General features: G+C 39.5%; 1 long non-coding RNA gene across 1 annotated transcript in view; it reads left to right on the plus strand.

Moving 5' to 3' along the window:
* LOC141748387 (uncharacterized) overlaps positions 1 to 14,484 on the plus strand; it is a 139,197-nt gene that overhangs the window by 19,720 nt on the left and 104,993 nt on the right. The window contains exon 2 of the long non-coding RNA XR_012588978.1: positions 3,959 to 4,043. This is a non-coding gene — a long non-coding RNA (uncharacterized LOC141748387). The remainder of the gene's footprint in view (positions 1 to 3,958; positions 4,044 to 14,484) is intronic.

The raw sequence follows: 14,484 nt of genomic DNA on the forward strand, positions 1-14,484 counted from the left end.
TGCTCCCGCGTCTGGTCATACAGTGAGCATTTCAAGTTTAAACTCAGACCAGGGTGCAAAAGGAATTATGCATAATGTAAGGTAAGACGTAAGAAGCATAATAATTCTGAGTGGACTCTATGTTTGGCATATGTACAACTGGTGCTCTGTAAGGCAGACATTTTGCAATCAAATTATTTTCACTTAAAACATGAAAATATTTCTGTCAGTGCTGTGTCATGGGGATCATCTTGGTTTTCTACACCCAGGGAGCGCAGAATGCAGTTTTAAGTAAAATTGGCTATAATACATGCAAAGCATCCACGTAAGCATGCATTTTCCATTACAAATCAAATTACATTTTTGGGATACAAAACCAATAATATTTGAAAGCCCCCTTACAAGAGAAAATTATATTCTCCAGTGCTTTTCACTTGTGTTCGTACTGCCTTGCAATTCAGTCAGGAGGCTGGCAGAGGAAGCATAAGTGATCATGGAGGCAGCAATCACCTTGAAAACTGATATTGACTTTGCCTCCCGTGCGAAGGTGTGTGAGTGATGGGTAACTGATAAATTAGCCCATAACAGATTTTACTTCTTGGGAAGATCATGCGGTTGTAATACCTGCTGTTACCATTAAGTCAGAAAAACGTAAGAATTCTGGAAATGCAGTAGGCTGCTAAAAAGAAAACATTCAGTAACGTTTTCAGAATTAATTCTAGTTTTATGTTTAGACTGAAGCAGGTGAACATTTGCAGCAGGGAGCTGGACTTCTCAAAAACAAAATGGGACTAGATTCCTGGTCAGACGAATCATGATTTTGAGGGGCATTATTTAAAATAAGAGTCTGAAAGAAAGCTGAGCAATGCTAGCAACATTCAGGTCGGATAATAGCAAATGTTGGTGATGTCATTAACAGAAAGCTGAAGCTGTACCTCAAAACTGGACCTAGATTTCATTGGGAAAGCAAGGAGGGTTTTAAGCCTCCCCCATAAGTTTCCTCTCTTCTTCCCTTGCCCACAGTGCTGGCAGCTTGCAGGATGCCTGGCTGCTCCCCAGCAGTACCGCTCCTCTGAAGCTGCAGAGATGTTTTGCCGCTGCATAGTCCTCAGGCCAAAAAATACCAAAGGGTTTTCCTTGGCTGCAGTCCCATGCTGTGGGGGCACCCGCATCCCCTGGGGTGGCGTGGAGGCAGGAGAGCAGGGAGAGGGGTCCGCACGGACACCGTTTGCTCCGAACGCACAGGGGCTGTGCCTGCTGGAACTAAGCCAAGCTTGAAGAGAAGCAGATGGAGCTTAGAAGCAATCTCTGGGAAGGAAGCTATTGCAAACAGCTCTTAGTCTACCCACAAAACTTCAAACTGCAAAATTTTCCTTCAAAAAGTTTAGCTTTGGCAGAAAGCAAAGCAAAAGAAAACAACAAAAAAAAGTCTTTTTGCACTTGGAGGTTACTTGGTTTGAGGTCTGTCAATAACTGTTGTAAAATCTTCATGCTCCTGGTCTGGGGAAATTCCTTCGTAATGCACGGGCTGCTAAAACATCATCTTGCTACGTGGTCACTTGGGGATCTTCTACTTTTCTTTGAAATATTTGGTATTAGTTACAGTAAGAAAGAGTACAGAGCTCTGAGATTCAGTTTAGCTGTTCTTAAATTCCACCAAATGAATAGCTGTGTCTGCAATTTGGCTAATGAGAATGCCTTTGCCTTCCCTTAGAGATACTGTGGGGTTTTCCAAGGAGAGCACAGAGCACTTTTTCCCAAGTGGTGAATTACCTAATTTCAGTAAATTGCCTCCTTTCCAAGTTGTACAAGCAACTCTCCTTTATAGCTCTACAAGGAGCTACTGCCAGGTGTTACACATAGTGCAGAAAATACATTATGATGCCAGTTGCTCCCAGACTAAAAAAAAAAAAAAAACCCTAAACTTTTTTATCTTTTAAAAACAAGTAATTTCATTAATAGTTTTCCAAGCCAATGAGCAAGCAAAGAATATCTCCCTGCATTCCGGTTTCAGGCACAGCTCATCCTTGGTATTAATTTCACACAGAAACATTAACAGCTTTTATTATTCATGTTTTTGATCTACTTGGTGGAGCCAGAACAGCACTAATCGCTTGATTTGACTTCCTCTGAAGTAACTATTGTAAAGCTTATTTGGGAAGAAGATACGAAGTGAGATACCTTTGCATTGGCAAAGGAAACAAAGAAAGGGTTGTGTTGCAATAAAACACCAACTCTTTTTTTGTAATCTGTTTTATTTGGGGTGGGTTTTTTTTGGGGTGGTGGTGGCATTGATTAGTAGTTAGAAAGAGGTGTAAGCTAAACTTCATTCATGTGCAGAAGATCAGGGGAATCGACTTGTCCAGAACGTTTCTGAGAGGTGATGTTCTAGCTAGGTGACCGTACCTAATGGTCTGGTTCTTGAGAGATCGCTGTCCAAGGCAGGTGGTTGTTACGCGTGTTGTATATGTAATGCTTTCCAACTAGTAGACGTTCTCAGGAAAAACTAGGGTTGTGTAAGTAGGGGGGTAAGGCTCTGTACAGCAGCACCTGCCGCTCTAAGTCTTCCAAATACAATCTGCACCATTCCAGCTCATCCTCCAAATCTGTTAAATGTACGGGTATAAAGATGAGCTTTTTAGTGTGAAATGGTCCTGGACTTCTGCAGGAATCAGATCTGGACTCAGAGCTGTATTAGCGTCATAAGGATCACATAGTCTCTATCTTAAATAATTGCATAATTTTGACATTCATATGATATTGCTCTTTTACTGCACTTCTGTCATTTTCCATAAACGTCGTTTGGTATTAACGGGGCTATTAAATGCTATTGGTTGTGAGATAGATAATGGTTTCTGAAGCATAAAAAAAATGTGTGGTCATACTAGATGAAGACAGTGTTTTATGTGGCTGTGTTTTAATTCGTGCTTTGTTACCTTTATTATTACTGATTGGTATTTTATACTGAAGCTGTAGGTTGGAATCAGAATAGGTATGCTTTAATTTAAGCTGAACTGGAGCCTGGTACTAGCAGTGCGTTTGTCCTTTCCAGAAATGCAACCCTGCAAAAGGCAGCCGTGCAGTTCAACCATTCGTATGTTTGAATGGGAGATATTACATGTATTATCTTGAATGTATTAAGTAAAATGAGTACCTGGAAGAACCGATTAACTATTAATAAGTACAGAAACCTTCCCCATGAGTAATATACTATCTGCAGATCTCTGGAGATGATTTATTTTAATGCAGCTTGAATGTAATATTTCCATTTGCAAACAAATTTGATCAAATACAATAAACACAGTGCTGGAGTCTTAATGTAATTCTATTACCTATAAGGCAGTACATAAAACAGTAACGCAGATGCCTAACAAAAGGCAGAGTGGCTTCTTCAGATTTGCTGATAAATATCAATGTAAGTCATGTAAGTCTAATAATCAAGCACAAAAGTAAGAGACAGTAATATCCTTAGTCTTGTCAAAACATAAATGGAATATAGATGAAGGTTGATGCTTTGGGTAAAAATGCATGCTAGATTTAATGTAAGGAATAGTGATGTAAAGCTGAAAATCCCAAACTAATAAAAATGTCCTTTGATAGCCTGATACACAGCATATCTTGGGAAATACAACCTGCTCTGAAACAAAGATCAGACAGAACTAGATCTGCCATATATTTGGTTTGAGTTTTTGTCTTACCGTACCTTTATTTCAACCAACGAGGGGCTGGAGGGTACCTGGGGGCTTTAAGTACAAGCGGTTACTCGAAGATGGCTATTGAAACAGTGAATCTAACAGGCTGAGGAGAAATTTGCTTTTTTTTTTTTTCCTCTGCTGATCTTTCACCTTGGGTTTAATCATGGAAGTGTAAAACTTCTGATCTCTAAAATGGCAATACTATTAGATAGCTTGGAAAAGTGTTGTAAGAGAGAAGGATTTTATCACAGCTCTGAAGTCACCAAATGCTTTTATTTCTGCAGGGTGCAGTTGGTGGCATAACTTTTTAGCCGGTACGGAGCAAATCACATGTGCTGATGGCTCTGAAGAGAAGACAAGACAGCAAAGGTAAGACTGTACTAATCCTGAGCTGTGTCTGCCACTGAAGGGGGCCCAAAGAAGGTTGTCAGGTGTGCGTTGCGAGAACATCAGAATAAAAAAGTGTGTGTATATAGGGGGAACATTTAGGGGAAAAAAACCCCACACAACCTGTAAAAGGAAATTGAGTCCATTGTCTCTACTGTTTCAATGAAGGGATTAGAAGCTTTCTACGTTTTGATTAGAAGAAACTTAAATACTTTTCCTGTCTGTTAAGTACATACTATTTTTGCAAACATGTCAGTACTTAGCAGTTGGAATCAATGAGACTGAAGTTATTTTATGGAAGAAAAAAAAAAAAGGCAGTATTAATTTTGTTAAATTAAAAGTAGAACACCTCCTGACTTAAAGGACTGATCTCAAATGAACAGAACAAAGCCCATTACTGTCACAGTGGAAATTCCTGTTGACTTTACTGACAGGAGGGTCCCACCCATTGTGAAATCAAAGGAGTAATCAAATCGAGAGAGGTTAAGTTTCTCCCAGATCATGCTGGCAGAAGAGCTCCATTCTGCTTGAAGGAAACAAAAATGAACAGAAACTTTTTCTCTTCTCTGCCCCTCTTATCGTGCACGGCTTCTGAGCTTTGTGAGCTCTTGCTAGCTGGCTCTGATCAGGATGCAACAGCTCAAAGCAATTTCATGTTTATATTCTTCCTGAAGGGAGTTTTAGCAATATACTGAAATAAAAGAAAACAGCATGAGCCTGACAAGGCTGCTGCTGGAACTTATTTCAACCTACTGGTGTTCTTCTCTATTATCTCTCTGCTTTCAAACATACCCCAGCCATAGGTCTAACTTGGCACTGTCGTGTGCCTCAGCAGCGTGGTCGTTATCTTCTCTGAATGTATGTAACTACATGTTTGTATTGTGTTGGGTTTGAATGTTTATATATACAAGATTAGAAAAGGGATCGTCATCAGCAGAAGTCCAATTTAGGAAAATATTATTCACTGTTGGAGAAATTTTTCTTTCATTGTGTGTCCTTGTGGTTTGCTTCGAAAATTTTACCTGTTCTGGCTCAAAAAACACCCATCTGTTTACTAGTCATCTTGGTTCTAGCTTTGGAGAAACTGCACAATATCAGCAGCTAATCAGGTATGTTGTATCTCAGATATTGTCAATCCAGTGTTGCACATTAAAGTGTCCTGGTTACTTTTCAACTGAGAACTTGAGGAATGACTTACGTGGAGCAGTGCCCCAGAATTAAGGACGTGATGTGCTACAACAGCACGTGCAGCTGTTCCCCAGCCTATCCAGAATGATGATTTCTGTTATTATGTGCAAATCATGAAGTTAGGCACTTTGAATAGACAGCAATTTGGTAACAGGTCTAGGAGCCCTTGATTAGTCAAGGTGGTGATATGGGAAGGTCCATGGAAAGCAAATGAACTACTCGGTATGTACAAAGTGTATACGTATGAATGTGCGTCTATAAATGTGGGACTTGAACGTGGGTAGTGTGTTTTGATGGATTATCTTAAACTGCTCTCAGTGGAATGGATTGCATCCTGCAGGCTGCCAGAAAGGAAAAATCATTGTTAAGTAAAATATTCAATGGGATTATTTCCTGTGCTCAAATATCTAGCCAAATATCCTCCCTTGTGAAACAAATTTCCTTCCCTTGTTATTTCCAAAAGTGAAATATAACTGTACGTAGCACCTCTGGAAAATGGAGGAGAACAAGTCCACATTTCAGAGAAGCATGTGATTATAGAACTTCATCTGATTAGGCCAAACCTCTCAGGAAGATTGCATCTGAGTCTGTATGACTTGGCAAACCTCAGTGTGAGATAAATGTTTCTGCTTTTTCTGCTCTTTAAGAGCAGAAATATTCTTCCATTTTTCTGTTGGCTGAGAAAATTCATCTAATTTCTAGTCAGAGAAAAATGAAAGAATAGCCTGGCCTAAAAAGATTGGTTTGGTGTGTTGTATTTTATATCAAAAAAATGAAGGACCTGAGAAGGTTTGTCTGTAACTCACCTTTTCCATTTTAGCCTTCACACGGACAAGTTTATCTGAAAATCAATATTTTACATTGAAAAAAAAATGTTCTGTGTCAGTAATAATCTCAAGCAATATAGATCTTAAAGAAAAATGCCAACACTTGCCAGGTAAATATTTGTAATGAATAATCTGTCTGAACCCCAGGGAAACTGCAGATCTGGAAGCAATGGCCAGCTTCTCCAATGGAGGTCTTGAGCAGCTATTCTTCCCTTTCTCCCTTGGTTTTTTGCTCATTGTGTTTACCGCCGGGCCTCATCGTTACTCTTCCTTTGGCAGCTGTGACTTTTCTTCTTGCAAATGTCAACCCTCAGCAAAAAAGCAGCTCGTAAGCAGTAATTACGCAGGCTGCCCTGCAGGAATAGGGCGCTTACTACAGAGCAAAGCATGCCAGGGACTCTGGCAGCTCTCTGTTGGTCCCAGTTTGTCATGTGTAAATAGAAAGAGGTTGATAGGACTTTATTTAGCAGGGTAGGCATCCACAGAGCAGCGGGTGCGGGAGGGAAGCAATTGTTTTCTCATCTCTGCTATCATTTTATCTGGGGTATGAGTCACCTAAACTTTCTATGTTTCAAGCACTTCTGTCAAATAAAGCTATTTGTACCGGCCTGTGTCTTGTAAAAAAAATTTAGGATCCATAATACATAAAGTCTTCTCGATCCCATATTCTGAGGAAGCAGCTAAATGGTGATTGTATTCTTTGCACTCTTGAATAGGAGATCCGAAGGGTTTAATTTTAAGTAACTGGTCATTTGTTCCCAGTACAAACCTGGATTTATCCCTTCTAGGGAGGTTGTGCTGGAAGAAAAATCTTTAATTATTGTATTCTACATCCATACCTGCGGTCTAGGTCTCAAAATATCCTGCTGGTACATGAGTAATCTCTCCAGAGTGAGACTGCCCACCACTTCCTAATATTTCTCCCTGCATAAACCCTGGTTTGATGGGAAAGTCACTGAAGTTATCACGAAGACAAAGTAGAATGATTCTCTTATGTCATGGTGGCAAATTGGAAAGTGGAAATTGGTTTTATATTTAAAATTACCATATTCTCACTGTGTACTTAAAAACAAGCGCATTCTACTTTATATGTAAAGCAACACAGAAGGCTTAATCTTCTGGAAAACCCATGATAGCTATCGTTCGAGAACATAAGTCAGAGTCTATGTTAGTAGGGAACTTCTGCTGCAGATGCTTGAAGGTTCCAGACAGATTTTAGAAAGAGGAATTATGTCTCATTCTGAAGAAAATGAAGAAAAGACAAAACCCCAGCCTGTCTCATCAGAGTATGGAAAAACATTCAGGTTACGTATTGCTGTAAATGAAGTGTTTTGATTATCCTTGCAATTTTATGGAGATTAGAGCTTTTCTGTAAAGTCTACACCTTGAGACTGATTTTTTGCATCACAGTCTGAAAGCAGAAGTTGAAACAATGAGAACTTCAATACTGAGCACCCCTACTTTTTAATTTATATATGTGTGTATATATTTGCATGTATAATTTTGAGGGAAGCTCTTTGTAATGAAAATGAATCCTTCCCCCTCAGCCCCATTATATTGTCATTGCACTCTGCAAATTCTTTTGGGATAAGGATCACCTTCTTGTAGTACGAGTTTACAGCCCCAGTGCAATTCAACCTTTACTATGACTGGTGACCATAGGGCTACCTCATTTAAAGAATAAAAGCCCGTAAAATAAAATTAATAAAAGAATAAAAATATTAAAGTAGCAGAAAGATGAGATTATATTTTTTTTTAGTATGTCCAGTTTTCTCAGTGTTTTACACAGTAATGAAATGACGAGAGGGGGCAATATGTTCTTTCATGTCCCAGTTCAGTTATCCCTGTCCATCTGCTCCCTTGATGTAGTGCTGCAAATCCCCCATCCCTAGCTTAATTTCGTAATTTCAGCTCTTTGGCCCTACGTGCCAGTTGCAGCTGCCGAGGCGCTGACTCTGCCGGCTCCGTGGGTGATCAGAGCCGGAGAAAAGCTGCCAGCGCCACACAGCAGCGGTCTAAAGTGGGTGCTTTCTCTTAGCTATAAATTCTCATCCTACCTCTGCCCTTCCCTGTTCACGTGGCCCCGTGCGAGCACACGCGCCTCTGCCGTTTCTGGATAAAGCCGGGAAGGGTCAAGTCCTACCTGGGCCATGTGAAATGGCGACAGCCTGCAGTCCAATCCACTATTCCCAGTTTATGGCCCAATCCACTGTTCTCCTCCCTCCTTTTTCAGGGTGTTGCGGCTGCCCCTCCCTTTATGTAAGGCTCTGATCACTGCCACTTAATTAGGCAACAGGTTTTGAAATATTTCCTTCTTTCCAAAAACTCGGCGTGAATCATAAGAGAAACAGAAAATTAAACAGAAAAGCTCCGTAGCTTATCGTAGGCTTATTAGAAAGTAGACTTCAAGCAGTAAAACAAGTTTGGAATGGAAGTTGCATGTGTTTTCCCAAGGAGAACAAGAGGAGAAAGGAGACTGAGACTGTCTGAAGCATTTTATGCGCTTAATGATTCTACCATTGGTAACTGAATGTTATGAGGCATAGTGGAGACTTAGAGCTGTAATTGCTGGGCAAATAAAACAAGAAGTCTATGCATAACAAGGACAAACAAATACATTTTAAAAAATTATGTGTGATACTGTGTTTATGCTCTGTAATGATAATTTCCAGCATAGCCCAGCGCTGGATCTAGGGCTCAATGTAGTGATGACCCTATTGTCCATTTCAGAAACAGTTCAGATTTTTGCCCAGATACGAGAAGATCCGAGTTTGCTGTTGGTGCTTTGCCTGAGACTCCTACTGTAGAATAAAGGAGATTTACTTGTGTCTTTATGAAAACTCATTTTCACTTTGGGTAGCACAATGGGAGTATTGCATAGCTTAGTGGTTTCTTCGGTTTGCTTTAGCATGTGTTTTTTCCCCTTTGTCAAGCAGACTTCTTTCTCTAAAGAATTTAGAACCAGATTGTTTTCCAAGCAGGGACTAAATAATTGAGGATACAGGAGTGAGCTTAGACACACACTTACGTTGAGTGGTATTTCTCCCTGTTATCAAAGGCAGTAGGGAAGGCCACCCACACTGAAAGTCCAAGTACGGTTTCCAAAACTCATAAATTTACTTCAGCTTTTTGTGTCCTTCCTCACAGTGTATTTTCATGTGTCTGTGGCGCCATGGCTGCCTGTCAGGTACCTGCCACTTTATGATTTAAACTACAGCTGTGAGAAGCTGTGAAAAAGGTATGTGTTGCCAGCGAGCTGGTGAAAAGTATTTTTCAGTCTGGTTAGAAAGAATTAATGTATAGTGACAAGCCACAGGAGTGAAATTGTCCAGAACCAAAAGATTGGAAGGGATTTGACAAAGTGGTTGAGTAGGTTTTCCAAAGCACATGTTCTCATCCTGATAAGCCAAGAGATGACAGAGGAGCAAAGAGAGTGGTCTCCAAAAAACATGCCAGGAGGAATCTTGAGGATTGCAGACCTCTAGGACTTATTTCACCAAGTCAGTTGGCTGAAGATATGACTTAAAGTAGAAAGCCTGTAAAATTGAATCTCATGATTTCAAAGGAGATATATATATATATATGTATGTATGTAGGCATGTATACACGCACTGCAAAACAAAACAAACAACAGCCCCCACCAACTTCTCTTCATCAAATACCAACTGTCCCTTCTTGGGACCTCCCATGGAGTACTCTGCCCCCTCTGATACGAGCTGTGCCAGGAACATCTGTTGGAGGCAGAACCTGGTGAGCATCACTGCACAGCGTGAGGTCTGGTTTAGGATCCAATGTGGGAGGTGGTGGGTTGACTGGGTTTAGAAGTGCGGAGGAGCCTGGGGGTTTTGTATTTATTTTACTGTCTTGTCCTAAGGATTCACGCTGCCTTTCCTTTTTCATACCGGTCTGGAGAGAGGGAAAACCTGGGTCTTGCTGTTACAACCTCTGTGGGTCTTCCAGCTATAATGGTGGAACCCCAGGCAGAGCAGCCTGCTGGGCTGTGAGCTGAACCACTGGTGAAGTATGTTAAAGTACATGGTCGGGCCAACACACCACGGGGGGAAGTACGGGAGGGAAGTTCCCGCATCCACCTCATACACAGTGACCGAACATTATTTTGTTGTATTCCTGGAAGGATAATCCTGTAGTTGTGGCTGTCGTTGAACCAGCGTCTTACCTGAGCCGTTGATATTTTACTGTAAATGCATGCAATAAAACCAGCTCTATTTTTACTTACCTGTGTGAAGTCATCCAGGCTCTAGGCCAAGACAAATTGAGGTGGCAGCCCATATTAAGACAAGCAGAACTTGAACATCTCTGAGTGAGTCATAGGTTTCCCTTGTCTCAATGATTTACTGTTTTAGTGACTTGAACCACCTAATACTTTGGCAATTAAGTACCATCAGAAAAAAATCAGGAAAACATGGAAAACCACTTTGGGGTATTGCTTCTGAGATAAGTACTGATACAGCTAAAGGGATATTTTCCTTGCATGATCAGACCCGTGAAGTGATAGCAGTAAGAGCAATTTAAGAAGCTGTTCTTTTTTTTAAAGAGGTGAATCCACGCTGATTTTACCTAAGCACGCTTTAGATAGTACAGCAGGTAATTTTCTCACCTCAATGTTGCGCAAGTTCTACATGCAGCCCTCCTACAACTAAAGCTGAGGCAAGGGAGGAGTTCTTTTTTTGTTTTAAAGGGACTTGTCTCATGAATGACTTCAACTTTTACCTTTTATTAAAAAGGAAAAAAAAAGATAAAAATAAAGGAGAGGACAGACATTGATGCACAGGGAACATAACAGGAATATTTCCTAAGAAAAAGCACTGAAATGCAGCAGTCTACGTGCCAGAAGGATCTCCAAAGTGATCCACAGTGGTATGGTTGAAATCTTCCCTCATGATTTCAGCAGAGGTGGAAAAACAGACAGAGAGTGCATCCTTCACATTTTAGAGTTCTGCAGCTCAAGAGGAGGCCTGTGAGATGCCTGATTCCAGTTTTCATAGCAGTCCAAGAGGGCAATTTAACATTCCTTAGCATCATGGCAGCAATAAAAAGAGCATAAGGAGAAAAGAAATAGACATTTACTATCTTGAAAAATCATATTGACATTGGCACATACTTATTTTCCACAGTATTTTCTGAGATTGTGCTGAAATGGAAGCCTTTTAATAAAACAGTTGATATCTTGCCATAAAAAAGGTATAAAGAAAAGCTATTTCAGAATACGTTCGGCATGCTATGTATGTGAATGAAGGGAAGAGTAACAAACAAGTTTGCCAAAGCAAACTAGATAAAAGCAAAATAAACAATAAAAACCAAAGCATTAATAAGTAGCACAACATGCACTTTCATTAGCTGTGTAATTCTTTTTTTGGCATAGATTTGAAAATATTTGTTGCCGCGGGAGTATGAGACCCCTGTGCTGCCTATATAAGCCTTACACAGGTAGTTTCCAATTACTGAAGCCAAGTGCTTGGCGCTAGTCAAGAAAGGGATTGGCCACTTATAGGAAGAGTAAAAACAGAATTGTGTGGCCATACAAATTGGAATTATAAAAGAGGACGTGTTTTAAAACTGTTAAAAGCCCCCATGCTTCCTGTGACAGGCCAGCCTTCAGCTAATTTGTGTAAGAGAGGACGTTACATGCACACATATGATTCTCTTATTTTACCCAGATTTTATAAGCTTTATTACTGACCTCTGTGACTGATGCTCAGTTAAATCTATGGCCATTGGCATAATCCAGCATATCATCTCCTATAATTTTGTCTTCCTAAATTTTATTAGGCTTTTTATTAAGCTTTTCATTAGGTCAGCTAGAGTTCAAACAAAAAACCCCTCAATAGGCTGGATTGAGATGCTTTGTTTAATTTTGTTGGATGAATGGCTGTGTCTATCACCAGGCACAACTAATCAAATATTTTGTCAGATTTCTAGTTAGGTTGTCAACTTGCGGTTCATAGCAGCTGCTGTGAATTAGTACCTTTTGCAGTAGGAAATATGGCAAATGCATAAACCAAACAATAATTATGGAGAAAATAACTTCCCTGTTCTGTTTCAATAATAATAACAAGGTGTGTGTTGCATGCTGTTCTTGGGTTTTGTGGGGTGTTTGGTTGGTTGGTTGGTTGGTTTGGTTTGGGTTTTTTGGTTGTTTTTGAGTTTTTTTGTAACAACTATGAGTTTAGTTATAACAAAGAAGATGAAGTTTTCCTTTCTAGTCCAGAGCTGGGAAACAGATATTTTGCTTTCAAACTGATAAAATGCCGTTATTGTAAATACATTTTTATCTTCCTCTGGCATAGAAAACACTGTGGTTAGCTTAGAAATCCTCCTCAGTGTGCAGTCTCCAAATGGACTCCATCCAAAACCTCCTGAAGTCAATAGAAAAATGCTCATGCTCTTCATTCGATATTGGATCAAGTCTTATTTTTAGCTATGACCAAGATTACTTTCACATTTCTGGCATGTTTCCAGCTAGTATAGATTTGTATGTAAAACTGTACTTACCTAAAATATTTGGAATCAGTAAATAAGTAGTCACGAGGTTGAAGTTTTCCTCAGGTGAAGTAAAAGGAAAATTCCCCCTGATTTTCAGAAGCCAACATTTCACTCTTCCTTCAGTTAATTGTGGGCAGGGTGGGATAGAGTGTCTTTTTTTTTTTTTTTTTAAGGTTTGTCCTTTTTCTCCTCATGAACTGACAAAATGAGCTACGTTTGTATTACCCTGTAAAGGGAACTAAGGCACACAGTTTCCATTAAGAATGATCTGTAACCTCGAAAAAATGTTAATGTTCTTATTTCTGCCTTATTATTCTTCATTACATTGTTAATAGTAATGGAGTTGCATGCCTAATTGCACCCTAATGAAAACTTGTCCTTTTATCTATGGTTAGGAACAGATCCATGGACTAGGTGTTAGGAAGAAAAGAACTTCCAAAGGAATGGTGGGATCTCTTCTGAGAGAGCTTTAAGGACAGAAAACTAGAAAATCTGGTTGTTTATCGCAGCTTTTATTTACTATCCTTTTCTCTAGTGACTTACAGATCAAAGTTAAGTTTCACTGCTTGCATTTAATGAATTAATTTAGATTGTGACTTGTATTAAAATGCCGAACAGAACATTTTCTATTTGTATTTTAGTTTTTCTGCATTGAAACCATCCAGCAAACTTTAGATTCCTTTAATTGCATGCTGATTCCCAGCTCTGTATGCAGAACAGAACTATACGTTCTTCAACCATAGTCACAGGGCTGGCTGTCTTTTACTCTGACATACTAACAAAAGAGCTAGGAGAGCTGGCATTTATTTTACTGCAATTTCAGATAACCGTCTCTCGTGGTGATAAAGTATTGCAGGATGGAGAGATGAAACGTGTTATGTTTTTAAGAGGAAAGATGAATATTTCCTATTAAGGGGTGCAAGGACCAGGAAATAGATGCTACTGCTACTCTTGCAAAAATAAAAAATCCAGAGGCTTGTGATGGCCTAGGTGAAGCTGAAGAATCAGCGTTGATGGTGGGACCTTATGTCTCATGAAGGATGCAGCTTACTGAAGATATTAGTTTTGTATTTGTGAGGTTTCCTCTGTATTACCATATGACTTCCTGTGGACTTTTAAGCAATAATCCTGTTATGTACATTCAGACAGGTTCTAACTATTCTTCCATACAAGTAGCTATAGAAAAACTATGCATTTCAATAAGGACTGCAAAAGGCTGTCCACAGTGAATGCTCCTCTGCCCTGAAAATTGATTATTCCACTCTGTATATTTTCCTAAGCCATTTAAGTGCATCAGATAGTTATAGATATTTGACACGCTAAGTGATCGTCTGGCTAGAGTAGCACTTGTGTGAGGTAAGTGAATTGTTTCCAGTAAACCTGGCACATCCATATGGTTGATATGCTACCACCTACCTTAAAAACAGTCAGTCAATTTGTTGCATGACAGTTTTGGATTAAGTGGGTTGTATGGATTAATTGTGTTCATTCTAAATATGTCATTGATTTTTTTTTCTTCTAAATGACCTGTCTTGTTATTTTTTTTTGCTTCTTCATCATTGTTTTTCAGTGTATAAAGCACTTAACAGTTTAACACTTTCTGCAAAATAAAATTATAAAAAGCAATAGATTCTGGAGATTTTTTGCAGTCTGTCCTTGCTCATCCATAGTGTTTGCAAACAGTTGTGCCTTATCTGAAATAGTGATTATTGCCGAAGTGTGCAGGAAGCCAGAAATAAGGGCAACAAGGTTTTTTCCCCTTGGTAAATTCATTATTTAGCATTTTCAAAGCTCCAGTGGGACATCACTAAATCAGGTGGTGAAATAATAAATATGAAATTCCTGACAAATAAGTGATTTCCTTCTCAAAGTTGCAGTAAGCATAGGGAAATAACTAAGAGGAG

This window comes from Larus michahellis, chromosome 9, assembly GCF_964199755.1.
Source record: "Larus michahellis chromosome 9, bLarMic1.1, whole genome shotgun sequence".
Taxonomy (NCBI): Eukaryota; Metazoa; Chordata; class Aves; order Charadriiformes; family Laridae; genus Larus; species Larus michahellis.